Here is a 13415-nt window from a genome sequence, read left to right on the forward strand (position 1 = left end):
CTAGAAATGAGGGCAGTACTCCTGTCCCTCCAAGCCCTTCACGATTATCTCCCTCAGGGCGTAATTGCTGTGCACTCAGACAACATGTCAGTGGTCTGGCACCTGAACAAACAGGGAGGGACCAGATCCTATCCTCTTTGCAGAGAAGCGATGAGAGTTTGGGAATGGGCAGTCTCGACCAAACGCTTCCTAGTGGCTACTCACATACCGGGCAAGTCCAATGTCATAGCCGACAGGTTGAGCAGAACCATCCTCTCTCCTCACGAATGGTCTCTGAATATGACAGTTACAAGGCAGATTTTCAGCGAATTGGGAGTTCCGTGTTGCGACCTCTTCGCGACTCCCCTGAATGCGAAGTGCAAAGAATTTTTCTCCCTAACCCCGGCTCCGGGGAAGAGCCCCATGGATGCATTAGTCCATCCTTGGCCCACCGGCCTGTTTTATGCCTTCCCTCCAGTTCCTCTCCTCTCCAGGGTGATTGAAAAGGCATCTCTCTTAGGGAGCAGGATGATCTTAATTGCTCCTTACTGGCCTCGTCAAGTGTGGTTTCCCTATCTTCGGAAACATGCTCTGGAAGGTCCATGGTTCCTGGACCAGGTCCCAGACCTACTGATTCATCAGTCGGGACTACTACACCAGTCCCTACACACCTTAAAGTTGACGGCCTGGCTCCTCCTCTTCCGACGATAGTCAGGAGACATGCACTGGATCCAGATGTTGTGCACATATTATCTTCAGCTCACAAGTCTGCTACAAAGAAACTGTATTCTAGCAAATGGAAAAGGTTTGCTATTTGGGCTCAACTCCGGGGCCTGGACCCCATTTCTACTCCCGTGGCAGAAGTACTCAAATTCCTGACCTCTCTTTTCAATCAAGGCTCTTCAGTTTCTACCATCAAAGTACAATTGGCAGCAATTTCTAATTTTCATGAATCCATAGACCCACCTTTAATGAGCAACAGATTGTGTAAGACCTTCTTGAAAGGTGCTGCTCTATTAAGACCTCCGATTTCTCATCCTGCACCTCCATGGGATCTCGATATAGTGTTGCGTGCCCTGACTTCTTTCCCCTTTGAACCGGCAGCTACATGTGATCTGAAGTTTCTATCATGGAAGACAGCCTTTCTAGTGGCGATTACTTCAGCCAGAAGGGTTTCAGAACTTCAAGCTTTGTCAGTGAAACCCCCGTACTTGGTTTTTCATACAGACAGGGTGTCCCTCAGACCAAATCCTTCTTTTGTTCCAAAAGTTTGTTCTACTTTATGCTTGCAACAATCATTAGAGCTTCCAGTTTTTTTCCCAAAATACTCCAATAAAGCGGAGTTTATTTTCCACACACTAGATGTCCACAGGCAGTTACGTTTTTATTTAGATAGGACCAAACAATCAAGGAAAACAGATCAGTTGTTTGTATCCTTTGCAGAAAACAAATTGGGCAACGCTGTTACAAAGGTCACTATTGCCAAATGGATCAGGGACTGTATTACTCAAGCTTATATTTATTCTAACAAAGAGCTTACCACTTCTGTCAAGGCTCATTCTACAAGGGCTATGGCTACTTGGTAGCATTTCATTCTAAGCTTGCTATTGGTGACATTTGTGCTGCGGCTACATGGTCTTCCCGCACACCTTCATTTCTCACTACAAATTAGATTTGGCATCTAGAGGACGAGCTTCATTTGGTTCCACAGTGCTCAGGAGTGTTTTCCAATGAGCCACCCGGGATTTAGGTGCTAGGACGCTGTCCCATCAGTCAGAATGTAGGCGAGATAGGATCACATAACATCTTTTAGTTATGTACTCACCATAACTTCAGATGTTTGGGATCCATCTCGCCACATTCCTAATAACCCACCCTCCTTCCCCCTTCCTTGGAGATCAGAGGATATCAGAAGGTCTGAATCCTGTTGTTTCATCTTGAAACATCTAACAATGTTATATAAACAAGCTGTGCATGTGTGCATGAATGCGGACAAACAAGATCTGGGGGATTAGTGGTGGTGCATCCTGGGATAAAGATAGCTCAGCCAATTAGAGGCCTCGCTCTATAGCATAAGCGTGCCGAGGCGGAGCCGAGGGATCGGCTCCGAGCCCATCAGTCAGAATGTAGGCGAGATGGATCCCAAACATCTGAAGTTATGGTGAGTACATAACTAAAAGATGTTAAGTTGTCTATCTCGCCTTCATTCTTGCTGGATGGGTTCGGAGCCGACCTCGGCTCCGACTCGGCCACTCTAAAAGCTCGAGAGTTGGTTCCACCGGCTCGAGGCTCCCCTTATATCCCACAATGCTAGGCGAGAGTTACCTCAGATCTCGTTTGCTGCTACAGCGATCGAGGTGTTGGTTTTCTACCGGCTTGTTGGTAAGTGTATTTTTCAGTGAAGATAGATACTTAAACCCATATATTTTTAAGTTTAACTACTTTTCCCTTAGTTTAGTGGATTTCTACCCCTGTTTTTCAGAAAATCCCGTTTTTCTTTCCCACAAGAACTTAAAGTTCTCCCTCGGGCCTTCTGGCCTTCCCCCATTCCCTAGTGGTGTGTGTGTGTAGCTCTTAATTAAAACTTTAGCTATAGTTTTATTTTTTGAGTTTAAAATAAGATAGTGTAATCAGTGTGTCTGACTGAGTGTGTGTGGTTACACTTTCTTGTTCTAGGATGTCTAAAGACACAAAGGTCTCAGGCTTCAAGAAGTGTGATGCGTGCTGTCAGAAAATGTCTCTGACAGGCGGTCACACTTCTTGTGTCTACTGGGGCCTTTGCACCTGCAGGACTCCTGTGCTGTTTGCCACGGCTTCAGTCCCAGGGTCCTGCAGGAAAGAAAGAACAAGTTGATCTTAAGGGGTCTACTTAAGCCTGAGGATTCCCTTTCTGTTTCTGGGAAGCCCTCTAAGGCATCTAGGTCCTCGGCTCCAGCTACTGAGCCGAGACCTAAGGTTGTTAAACCTACGTCTGCATCGGCTCCGGCTGGAGCCGATGAGTCTACAACTTCTGTGGTTCCCTCGGCTCGGCTGGAGCCGAGGTATTAAAATCCTTGTCGGCTCCGACCAGACCTTCGGAGCCGACATCTAGGAAGAGATCTAGGTCACCATCCCTTGGCTCCGTTCACTCGGCTCCAGCATCTCCTCTGCTGTCTGAACGGAGCCACAAATCTCACTCCTCTAGGTCATCGAGGCTGTCGGATCATGACCTTCAGAGGGTAGTGAGTCGACTTCTTAAGTCCGAGGCACTGGCCCAAATGCTTCAGAGCCCGACTCATCAGTCGATGCCTGCCCCTGTCCATCAATATGTTCCTCCTCTGACTCCGTTGAGCTCGGGCAGGCGTTGAACCGAGACTGTGGTAGCGTCGGAGCCGATACAGATGTCTTCGGCTCCGTCGTCGGCTCCGATTTCTTCTTTCGAAGAATCTCAGCGCCGAACTTCCCTCGTCGGCTCCGAGGGGGTGAGTGGCATCGGACCCTTGTCCGACCCCGCTCTTCCTCTCGGAGCTTTGGCGCTGGTGAGTTCGGCTCCGACATCGGCCATCACTGTCGGTGCCGAGGGAGGTTCTCAGCTTCTCGGAGCGGGGACCTCTGGCTCTGCCTGACAGGGGTGCGTTCGAGGTCATGCGGAGTGTGTTAGAGCCTGGCTCTACTCCACAGTCGGCTCCGTCCGCCCCTCCCTCTACGGTGCCTCAGGTCAAGTCGACTCACTCCCTCATCCCGGACCGCAGAGAGCCAGCTCCTCAGGAACCCCCTGTGGGTATATCATCCTCTTCCGAGGCCTCTCCTGATTTGGCAGAAGAGCCCCCTCGGAAGAGGAAGTGTAAGAGGAAACACATTGACTCACCTGAGTCCATCACATCTGACACAGATTTAGAGGATTCCGAGGGTTCCCCCCGTTCCCCTTCTGAAGATGTCTCTTTTGCAGACATTCTCGAAATCCTCAAACAGAGGGGAAATTGGCCAGCCCTCAACCCTTCGGAGGATGAATCTGTGTACCTTGAGGCGTTTGGCTCTCGTCCTTCCACCTCCTGGGTGTCTCCCCCCTTTGACCCCCTCATGCAGGTGGTAGCTAAAAGGCATGGACGGCTCCTGATTCAGTGGACCCCACTCCCAGGAGACCCTCAAAATTCATAACGGCACCAGCAGACAAACAGTTCTTGACAAAAGGAGTTTCTGTGGATGCTATGGTGGTAGCTGCTGCCACTAAGAAGGAACTAGCTGATCCTTCAGTACCTGTCCATCCACCTAACAAGGAATCTAGGTCCATGGACAGGTACGGGAAGCGGATGTTCTCGTCAGCGACATTTACTATGCGTTCGCTGAACTACCTGTGCCATTTCACTCGTCTTCAAAGGGACTTGATTAAAGAAGCGAGTGACATGTTGAAGGACCCTACAGCTGCGGGTTTTCAAGATAAGATGAACACTCAGCTGGCTACCCTTAACTCCATAGCCAACTCCTCCATGCCTCCTTTCTTATGCGGCTGATGGAGCGAGTAGGGCCGCAGGGACAGGTGTGGCCTTACGTAGGCATGCCTGGATGCGGCTATGCAATTTTGGACCCCTTCAAGACGTCTTTCACTAACTCCCCGTTTGATGGATCATCTCTCTTTGGTCCTCAAGTGAAAGAAACCTTGACTAGGTGCGAGACTGATGGCAAGACTCTTTCTGCCGTCGGAGTCTGTTTTTCTACTCCTTCTAGGCCTTACCCCAAAGGCCAGAAAAGTGGGAAAATGTGGTTCCGTAAACAATCTCAAGGGACTTAGCCTGACGCACAAAGTCGTTTCCCGCCAGAGGCAGAGGCGGAATAACAATGGTAGACGCCGCCTCGAGGCAGGGGCTCCAGAACCAGGGCAATCGAGAAGCCTTCTCTGATAAGCCCTTTCAGCATCCCTGAGGTGTTGCCCGACTGCCCACCTTCGGAGGCAGTCGGGGAAGATTGTCACTGTACCCAGAAGCCTGGCTATCCCTGACTCAAGACAAATGGGTACAGTCCGTCATTTCGAAGGCTATTCTATCCCCTTTCTTCGCATTCCGAACCAATCAAAAATCCCTTCCAGATGTTCCACCGCTCAAAGGGATCTAGCGGTTTTGGAAATTTCAAAACTGCTTGCAAAAAGAGCAATTCAGCCAGTTCCAGCAGACCAGCAAGGATCCGGAATCTACTCAAGGTTCTTTTAGTTCCAAAGAAAACAGGGACTGGAGACCAATTTTGGATCTCAGTATCTTGAACAGATCAGTCAAGAAAACAAGATTTTGGATGGTCACGCTGCAATCCATCCCCTATTGGGAAAAGGAAACTGGATGTGCTCTATAGACCTTCAGGATGCGTACTATCACATAAAAATGAACAGACGCTCCAGAAAATTCCTCCGCTTCAGGCTGGGAACCAGTCATTTTCAGTTCAGGGCCCTGCCCTTTGGTCTCACCACTGCCCCGGTGTTTACCAAATGCATGGCAGTGGTAGCTTCTCACCTGAGACGACAAGGATTCCAGGTGTTTCCATATTTGGACGACTGGCTCCTCACAGCTCCCACCAAGCATCTCCTTCTGATGGCCAGGGATTACACTTTTCGCATTTGTCAAAAGTTAGGCATTTCAATAAATTGCGAAAAGTCTGTTTTGTCGCCTTGTCGTACTATTACCTTCATAGGCTCAAATCTAGACACAGTAGACATGTCTGCGAGACTAACAGATCAGAGAATAACAGACATACACAAACTGGTCTCACTCCTTTTCAACAACAACAGAATCAAAGCCAGGTTAGTTCTGAAAGTGTTGGGAATTATGGCGGCCATACCTCTGCTTCCATTAGCCAGATTCCACATGTGAATCCTTCAATGGATGCTCTTTACACAATGGTCATACCAGCAACTTCCAATGTCCCACACCATTATGATCACGCAGGCGTGCAGAAATCATCTCATGTGGTGGATGTCTTCCCCTCAGCTCTTGTTGGGAAGACCCTTTGTTCCACCCCCTCCGGTTGCTACTCTGACAACGGACGCCTCCCTGATCGGGTGGGGGGGGCATTATCAGGGCAGGATGGTCCAGGGCACATGGCAACCAAACGAATGCCACTTGCACATAAATGTTCTGGAGATGAGAGCAGTGCTTTTAGCGTTGCAAGCCCTTCAAGACTCTCTTCCCTTGGGAACGATTGCAATCCAGACAGACAATATGTCTGTAGTGTGGTACATCAACAAACAAGGTGGAACCAGGTCCTACCCCCTGTGTCGAGAAGCACTCAGATTGTGGCAATGGGCGATTTCTTCTCAGCGTTTTCTGATAGCAACGCACATCCCGGAAGTCCAATCAAATCGGACAAGTTGAGCAGAGCTATCCTCATGCCTCATGAGTGGTCTCTGAAAGACTCTGTTGTGAGAGAAATTTTCCTCAAGTGGGGTCAGCCTTGCTGCGATCTTTTGCTACTCCCCAAAACAGCAAGTGCAGAGATTATTTCACTCTATTCCCTTTACCAGGCCAACCCAGCAGAGACGCTCTAGTCCAAGTTTGGCCCCGGGGACTTCTGTATGCATTTCCCTTCCCGCTAATCTCTCAAGTGATACAGAAAGCTATCGCTCAGAAGGCCTCATTGATCCTCATTGCTCCTTACTGGCCTCGACAGGTGTGGTTCCCCTTTCTACATCAATTTCTATTGGGGCGACCTTGGCATCTGGACCTAGTTCCAGATCTTTTGATCCATCAGTCGGGTCAGTTACATCGCTCCCTCCCTCTCTGAACCTCACTGCTTGGTTCCTCCAGTTCCAACCTTAGCCAGGCTTCCTCAATTATCTCACTCCGTTCGAGATATTTTGATAGCTTCCCATAAATCTTCCACTCGGAAGATTTATTTGAGTAAGTGGAAACGCTTCACATATTGGGCTCAAGGAAGGGACATAGATCCTTTCACTGCTTCCATCCAAATAATCCTTGATTTTATAGCTGAACTCTTCCATGCAGGTTCATCTCCTTCTACTCTTAAAGTTCAATTGGCAGCTATTTCTAACTTTCATGTGGGTATTTCTGAGTCTGCCTTAATGTCCCACAAGCTCTGCAAAGCCTTTTTGAAAGGAGTTTTTCTTCTCAGGCCTCCTATAAGAAATCCTCCTTCTCCTTGGGACCTAAATTTAGTTCTTACTTCTTTGATTCTTCCCCCTTTCGAACCTGCAGCCTCCTGTTCTTTAAAATTGCTATCATGGAAGACTCTCTTTCTGGTAGCTATTACTTCAGCTAGAAGAGTTTCAGAACTTCAAGCACTCAGCTGTCGACCTCCTTATCTATTGTTCCATAAGGACAGGGTATCCTTACGAACCAACCCGTCCTTTTTGCCTAAGGTAGTCTCGACGTCAAACCTAAATCAAAGCATTGACCTCCTGTCTTCTTTCCAGAATATTCCAATAGGGCTGAACAAAAATTACACTGGCTAGATGTTCATCGTCAGTTGAGGTACTATTTGGACAGAACAAAACAATTCAGAAAATCTGACCAACTGTTCGTCTCCTATGCAGAAGGCAGAAAGGGACTTTCAGTTTCAAAGGTATCACTATCTAGATGGCTAACATCTCTGATTTCCCTTGTTTATGAAATTAGACACCAAAAGCTGCCTAATAAACCTAAGGCCCATTCCACCAGAGCTTTGGCTACTTCTTTAGCCTTCCAAGACAGACTGCCTATTGACACCATTTGTGCAGCGGCTACTTGGGCTACTCCTCACACTTTCATTTCTCATTATAAGTTGGATTTAGCTTCTAGGCATAGAGCTAACTTTGGTTCCACTGTTCTCAGGAGTCTGTTCCGTTAGGCCACCCGGGACAAGGTGCTAGGGACGGTCCCATCCAGCAAGAATGAAGGCGAGATAGACAACTTAACATATAGAAGTTATGTTCTTACCATAACGCTCCATGTTAGTTGTCTTCTTCTCGCCTTCTTCTTAGCCCCACCCTCCTTCCCCCTGGCCTGGACAGACCTAGAGGAGTTGTGATTGTGACCTCTCTTTCTACCACCTCTTTTATTAGGCATATGCTGTTGTGCATATTTCCTGGATGAGGATATAGGTCACCCTTCTTTCTCCCTGGTTTTAGAGGTGGACTTTGTTTATAGCTATTCTGATACTATTATAAGCTGGGGTTAGCTTACAAACGAGATCTGAGGTAACTCTCGTCTAGCATTGTGGGATATAAGGGGAGCCTCGAGCCGGTGGAACCAACTCTCGAGCTTTTAGAGTGGCCGAGTCGGAGCCGAGGTCGGCTCCGAACCCATCCAGCAAGAAGAAGGCGAGAAGAAGACAAGTAACATGGAACGTTATGGTAAGAACATAACTTCTATTTCCTGGAAGTCAGTCTTCCTTTCAGGATGCTCAGGATGAGCTTTCTTCTAGAGGTTGGAAGAGAGGGTTCAATGGCAGATGCCACCCCAGAGACAGAGGGGGTCCCCAAAATCAGGGCTCCCTTCTCTGAGAAGTCCTTCCAGTGTTCCTGATGCACCTCCTGACTGTTCTGCCCTGGAGGCAGTCAGGGTCATTTGTCACTGAACCCACTGGCCTGGGAAAGTGTTACAAGAGATCGCTGGGTGCTAAATATTATTAATATTATTTCCAGGGGCTATTTCATTCCCTTTTCCCAACCCCCCTTTAATCAGGAAATGCCTCCCTGATGTGCCACTTCATCAGAGGGAGTTAGCTCAGCAAGAAGTGCTCAAGGCTTCTTCAGAAAAGAGACATCCAAGAGAGGTCCCCAGGATAATGAGAATCTAGAACTCTCACTTCTTTTTGGTGCCAGAGAAGACAGGGGACCTACGTTCAAGTCTGGATCTAAGTAAGTTAAATCTCTCCCTCAAGAAGTTCAAGTTCTGGATGGTCACTGTTCAGTCCATTGTGCCTCTTCTGCACAAGGATGATTGGATGTGCTCTGTGGATCTCCAGGTTGCATGCTATCACATAACAATAGACAGGGAATCCAGGAGACATCTCCATTTTCACATAGAGGCTGATCATTACCAATTCAGGACCCTGCCATTTGGTCTCACCAGAGGCCCTTGGGTGTTCAGTAAGTGCATAGTAGTGGTAGCAGCTCACCTGAAACTGCAGGGATTCCAGGTGTTTCCTTACCTTGACGATTGGCTCCTCACAGCTCCCAACAAGCATCGACTGGTCACAGCCACCCAGTACATTCTTCATCTGTTCAACCAGCTAGGAGTCACTGTGAATCTACCCAAGTTGTATCTGATTCCATCCCAAAACTTGGAGTTTGTTGGCATCCAACTGGACACTTTGTCAGAGATTGCAGCTTTACCTGCCTGACGTGTACATCTTATCAGATCTCATGTTCAGTGCCTCCTAGATCTGTCTCATCATCAGGTCTGCTTCATTCTCAGGGCCTTAGGGTTCATGGAGGTGGCAATCTATCTGGTGCCATTAATCAGGCTTTTACATGAGGGTTCTATAGAGGACTCTAGCAGTCCAGTGGTCTTCTCTGCATCATCCAATGACAGCTTCAATCCGCATTGCCCCAATGTGTAGATATCATCTCCTTTGGTGGATTAAGTCTCCCAATCTCCTCACTGGCAGACGCTTTTCTCTTCCTCCCCCCAATGCCACATGACCAGGGATGCTTCCCTGTTGGGGTGGGGGTGGCATTACCAGGGAAAGACGGTTCAAGGTACGCGGTCCCCTGCAGAGACCAAACTGCACGTAAATGTACTGGAGATAAAAGCAGGTCTTCTCACGTTGCAAGCCTTTCAGGACTGCCTCCCTCTGGGTACCATTGCAGTACACACAGACAACATGGCAGTTGTGTGGTACATCAACAAACAAGGGGGCACACGTTCTTATCTGCTTTGTTGCAAGACCATGAGAGTGTGGGAATGGGTGATGTCCTTGGAGTGCTTTCGCCTTGCAATGCACATTCTCAAGAAGTCCAGTGAACTATAGACAGACTCAGCAGGGCCATCCTGAGTTCTCACAAGTGATCCCTGAATCCCTCAGTGGCGAGAGAGATTATCTTTGCTGGGGGTGTCCGAGCTGCAATCGGTTTGTTTCCCCTCACAATTTATTTTTTTGTTTATTTATTTATTTGCATTTGTTTACCGGGATGGTCCAACTGGGCCAGAAGTGCCCATTTTCAATGGCGTCGTGGGGAGAAAGGCTCCACATATAAGACATTTCACATACAACACAGAATTTACATTAATAAAGACATTTAGTACATATTATTGTCAGCTTATACAATTGGTGAAAAAACAGTACATAAGTAATCATTCTCAAATCAAAGATATTATACAAGCAATACAGAATATATACATGAGAACATTCCATATGAGTAGTTTTCAGGCTACCAAAATTTATATAAGACACTTCATGCAGTGGGTGCAAAGCGGATATAGGAATTAATCAGAGACTAGGTACTTAAACTTTTTACACGTTTAGGAGGTCTAATAGCCGAGTAATAGGCTATATGAGTCCTGTTGCAGGAATCAGCAAAGGTGGTGGATATTGTTGCCGATATAAGTGGTGGTATGACATTAAGGTAGGCTGCAGGAGTACCTGAATGTCTCGCCTGGTTCAATGGTAGGTCTATAAGGGTTAGGAAGAGAAGGAAGTAGACAGGAGGGATCAATGATAGGACAATGAGGGTTAGTTGAAGAGGGAAGTAGACAGGATGGAGAGGCAGAGTAAGTAAAAAGACAGGTGGATGTGAAAGTAGGATGCCAGAGTAGTAGAGTGGGGGGTGAGAATAGTTGTGATGGTTGAAGTTAGGTTATATGAGATGTGGTGTTAGCACATATGTGCAGCCAAGATGAGGAGAGGTGTTGTTTCAGAGATGTCTTGAAGAGGGTTACTGAGCAGGTGGATCTAAGTGTTGGGGGGAGGGAGTTCCAATGTTTTGCAATGATAAAGGAGTAAAGCATCTGGACAGCTAAAAGTTTGGGTTTTTTTTACATTTATGAGCAGTTGCAGTTGGTTGTTGGATCAGAGTGGTCTGTTAGGATGGTATAAAGTAAGTATAGAAGATAGAGCAGGGCACATGGATGGATTATGAATGAGTTTGTGAGCTGTAGTTAGTTGGATAAAGGTGAGATAGTTGGGGAATTCAAGCCATTTTAGGTTGTGTAATGATAAGCAGTGATGGGATGAGAAAGAAGGCATTAATTACTAACTTAGCAATTTTGTTGAAGCATGAGTCTAGTCTGGACTTTAGAGAGGACTGAATGTTGGTGAGGAGTAGGTATCATATAAAAGAGAGGGTAATAGAAAAGAAGAGGCAAGACAAAATCAGGCTGATGCACTGAGTAGATGTTTGTGTCAGTAGAGAGTGCAAAGGTTTTGATGTGTCCTTTTGACATTGGACTGGATGTGCAGGTCGAATGTGAGTTTTTCATCTATGATGACATCTAGGAATTTTGTGCTTGGTACAATGTTGATAGTGGTACCATTTAGGGATTGAATGGTGAAGTTCTCTTTTTGTAGGGGTGTGGACTTTTGGGGGGCAAAGATTACTAGTTTGGTTTTGCTGGGATTCAGGGCAAGATGATTATTAGACATCCAAATTTCGGTGGAAGTGAGGGTGTTTTGGGTGAGTTGATGTAGTTCTGAGGAGATGTTTGCAGTGCAGATGATAGTGGAGTCATCTGCATACTGGATGACTTTGCCTTGAGAGAGTGTGGTGTGGAAGTTATTGATAAATATGCTAAACAGAAGTGGGCCTAAAATGGAGCCTTGAGAAATAGCAGTGGTAGTGTTTAGGAAAGGGGAGTAAGAGTTCTGCCATTTAGTTGACTGTTGCCTGTTAGTGAGGTAATTAGTGAACTAGTTTAGAGTTTGATGTAAGGTATCTACGTTAGAGAGTTTTGTTAGAAGGAGAGAGTGGGTTATAGTATCGAAAGCTTTAGAATGATCGAGAAATAGTGAAGATATGATTTTACCAGCGTCACTCAAGGGTTCAGTTGACAGTGCCTAGGAAGGATATGAGGGCAGTGGTGGTATTATGTTCTGGCCTAAATTTGTGGAGGGTGGAGGGAGAGGATGTGGTTGTGAGTCAGATGCTGAAGAAGTTGAGAATGAATACATTTTCCCATAATCTTAGAGATGGGTGATAGTAAAGCAATGGGGCGGAAGGTGGTGGTGTCTATGTTGGGGGCCCCCTTTGTGTAGAGGGAGGATATAAGCTTTTTTCCAGATGATGGGCATATAGGATTCTTGGACAGATCTGTTGAAAAGTATGCTGATAGGGTAAGCGATTGAGTTGGCTGAGATTTGTAGGTATTTGGCGAGTATATTGCCAGGGGCATTTGTGCATGCTTTGAATTTTAGAAGCAATGTTTTACTAGTCGAGGTGGGTATAGGTGACAGAGTAAGGTTGGGAATAGGGGATGTACTGGTGTTAGCTGGAGAGGGATTCTGTGGTGGACAAGTTGGTCTTGTGAAAGGTAGCGGTTAGATTGGCTAAAGTATCTATGAAATAGGAGTTGAAGGTTGCAGCAATTTCAATAGGTGTTTTATTTGGGCCTGGGTAAGGATTATTACTAGAGCCTGGGTTTAATAAAGAGTTGAGAGAGCACTCCAGAATTTCTTTGGGTTTACTTGTGTTGATTTTGTAATGTAAGGTAGTGTTCTTTTTTGTTTTGTAGTATTAGGCATTTAACCTGGTTTCGTAGCTGTTTGTATTGGGCGAGGTCAGATGGGTTTTTTGCTGAGGAAGGTTGAGTTGAAGAACTCCACTGCCTCATCATGGGGAAATGATTTCAGTGCATCCCAGTTGATGCTAAGCAACCTTTGGCTAAAGCTAGATTGACAGAACTGGGATTCATCTCTTGTAATCCTGTACTGATGATTATTATTATTATTATTATTATTATTCTTTATTTTAAAATTATTTTACCAGGATAAATCCAAGGTACTTTCACATTGTATAAAGGCCAGTAAGTGGTCACTTGTACTATTGGATAGTGTACCAGCAGGCATGACCTTATTTGGGTTGGACAGTAAAATCCAGTTTAGGATTGAGCTATTAGTATTAATTTTATTAGGCCTGGTTATGGTGTTAACTAGTTGGGTGAACTTATATAGATTGATATTGCAGTTAGAGTGGTGTGGGGATATGTCTAGCCAGTTGATATTTATGTCTCCCAGTATGGTAGTCTCATTTTTTATGTTAGTAGATGCCCAGGCAAAGATTTCCTCAAGAACTGGGTTGTTATTGCCTGGGGGAATATAAATGACTATCACATAGAGTTTTTTGCAATTATTCATTTTAAGGAAATAAACTAGACGTTCAGCTGTGGAGAACTGTGGGATGGGTATTGTACATGGGACATTAGTGAAGGTCATGGGGTATATTAGAGAAATGCCTCAACCTTTTTTGGGGGGTTGGTTGGCCCTAACACAGGCAGAATCTGGGCGAAGGAATTCTCTGTCCTTAATATAGGGTTTTAGCC

Source organism: Protopterus annectens, chromosome 10.part0, assembly GCF_019279795.1.
Source record: "Protopterus annectens isolate FY-2018-M chromosome 10.part0, PAN1.0, whole genome shotgun sequence".
Classification (NCBI taxonomy): domain Eukaryota; kingdom Metazoa; phylum Chordata; order Ceratodontiformes; family Protopteridae; genus Protopterus; species Protopterus annectens.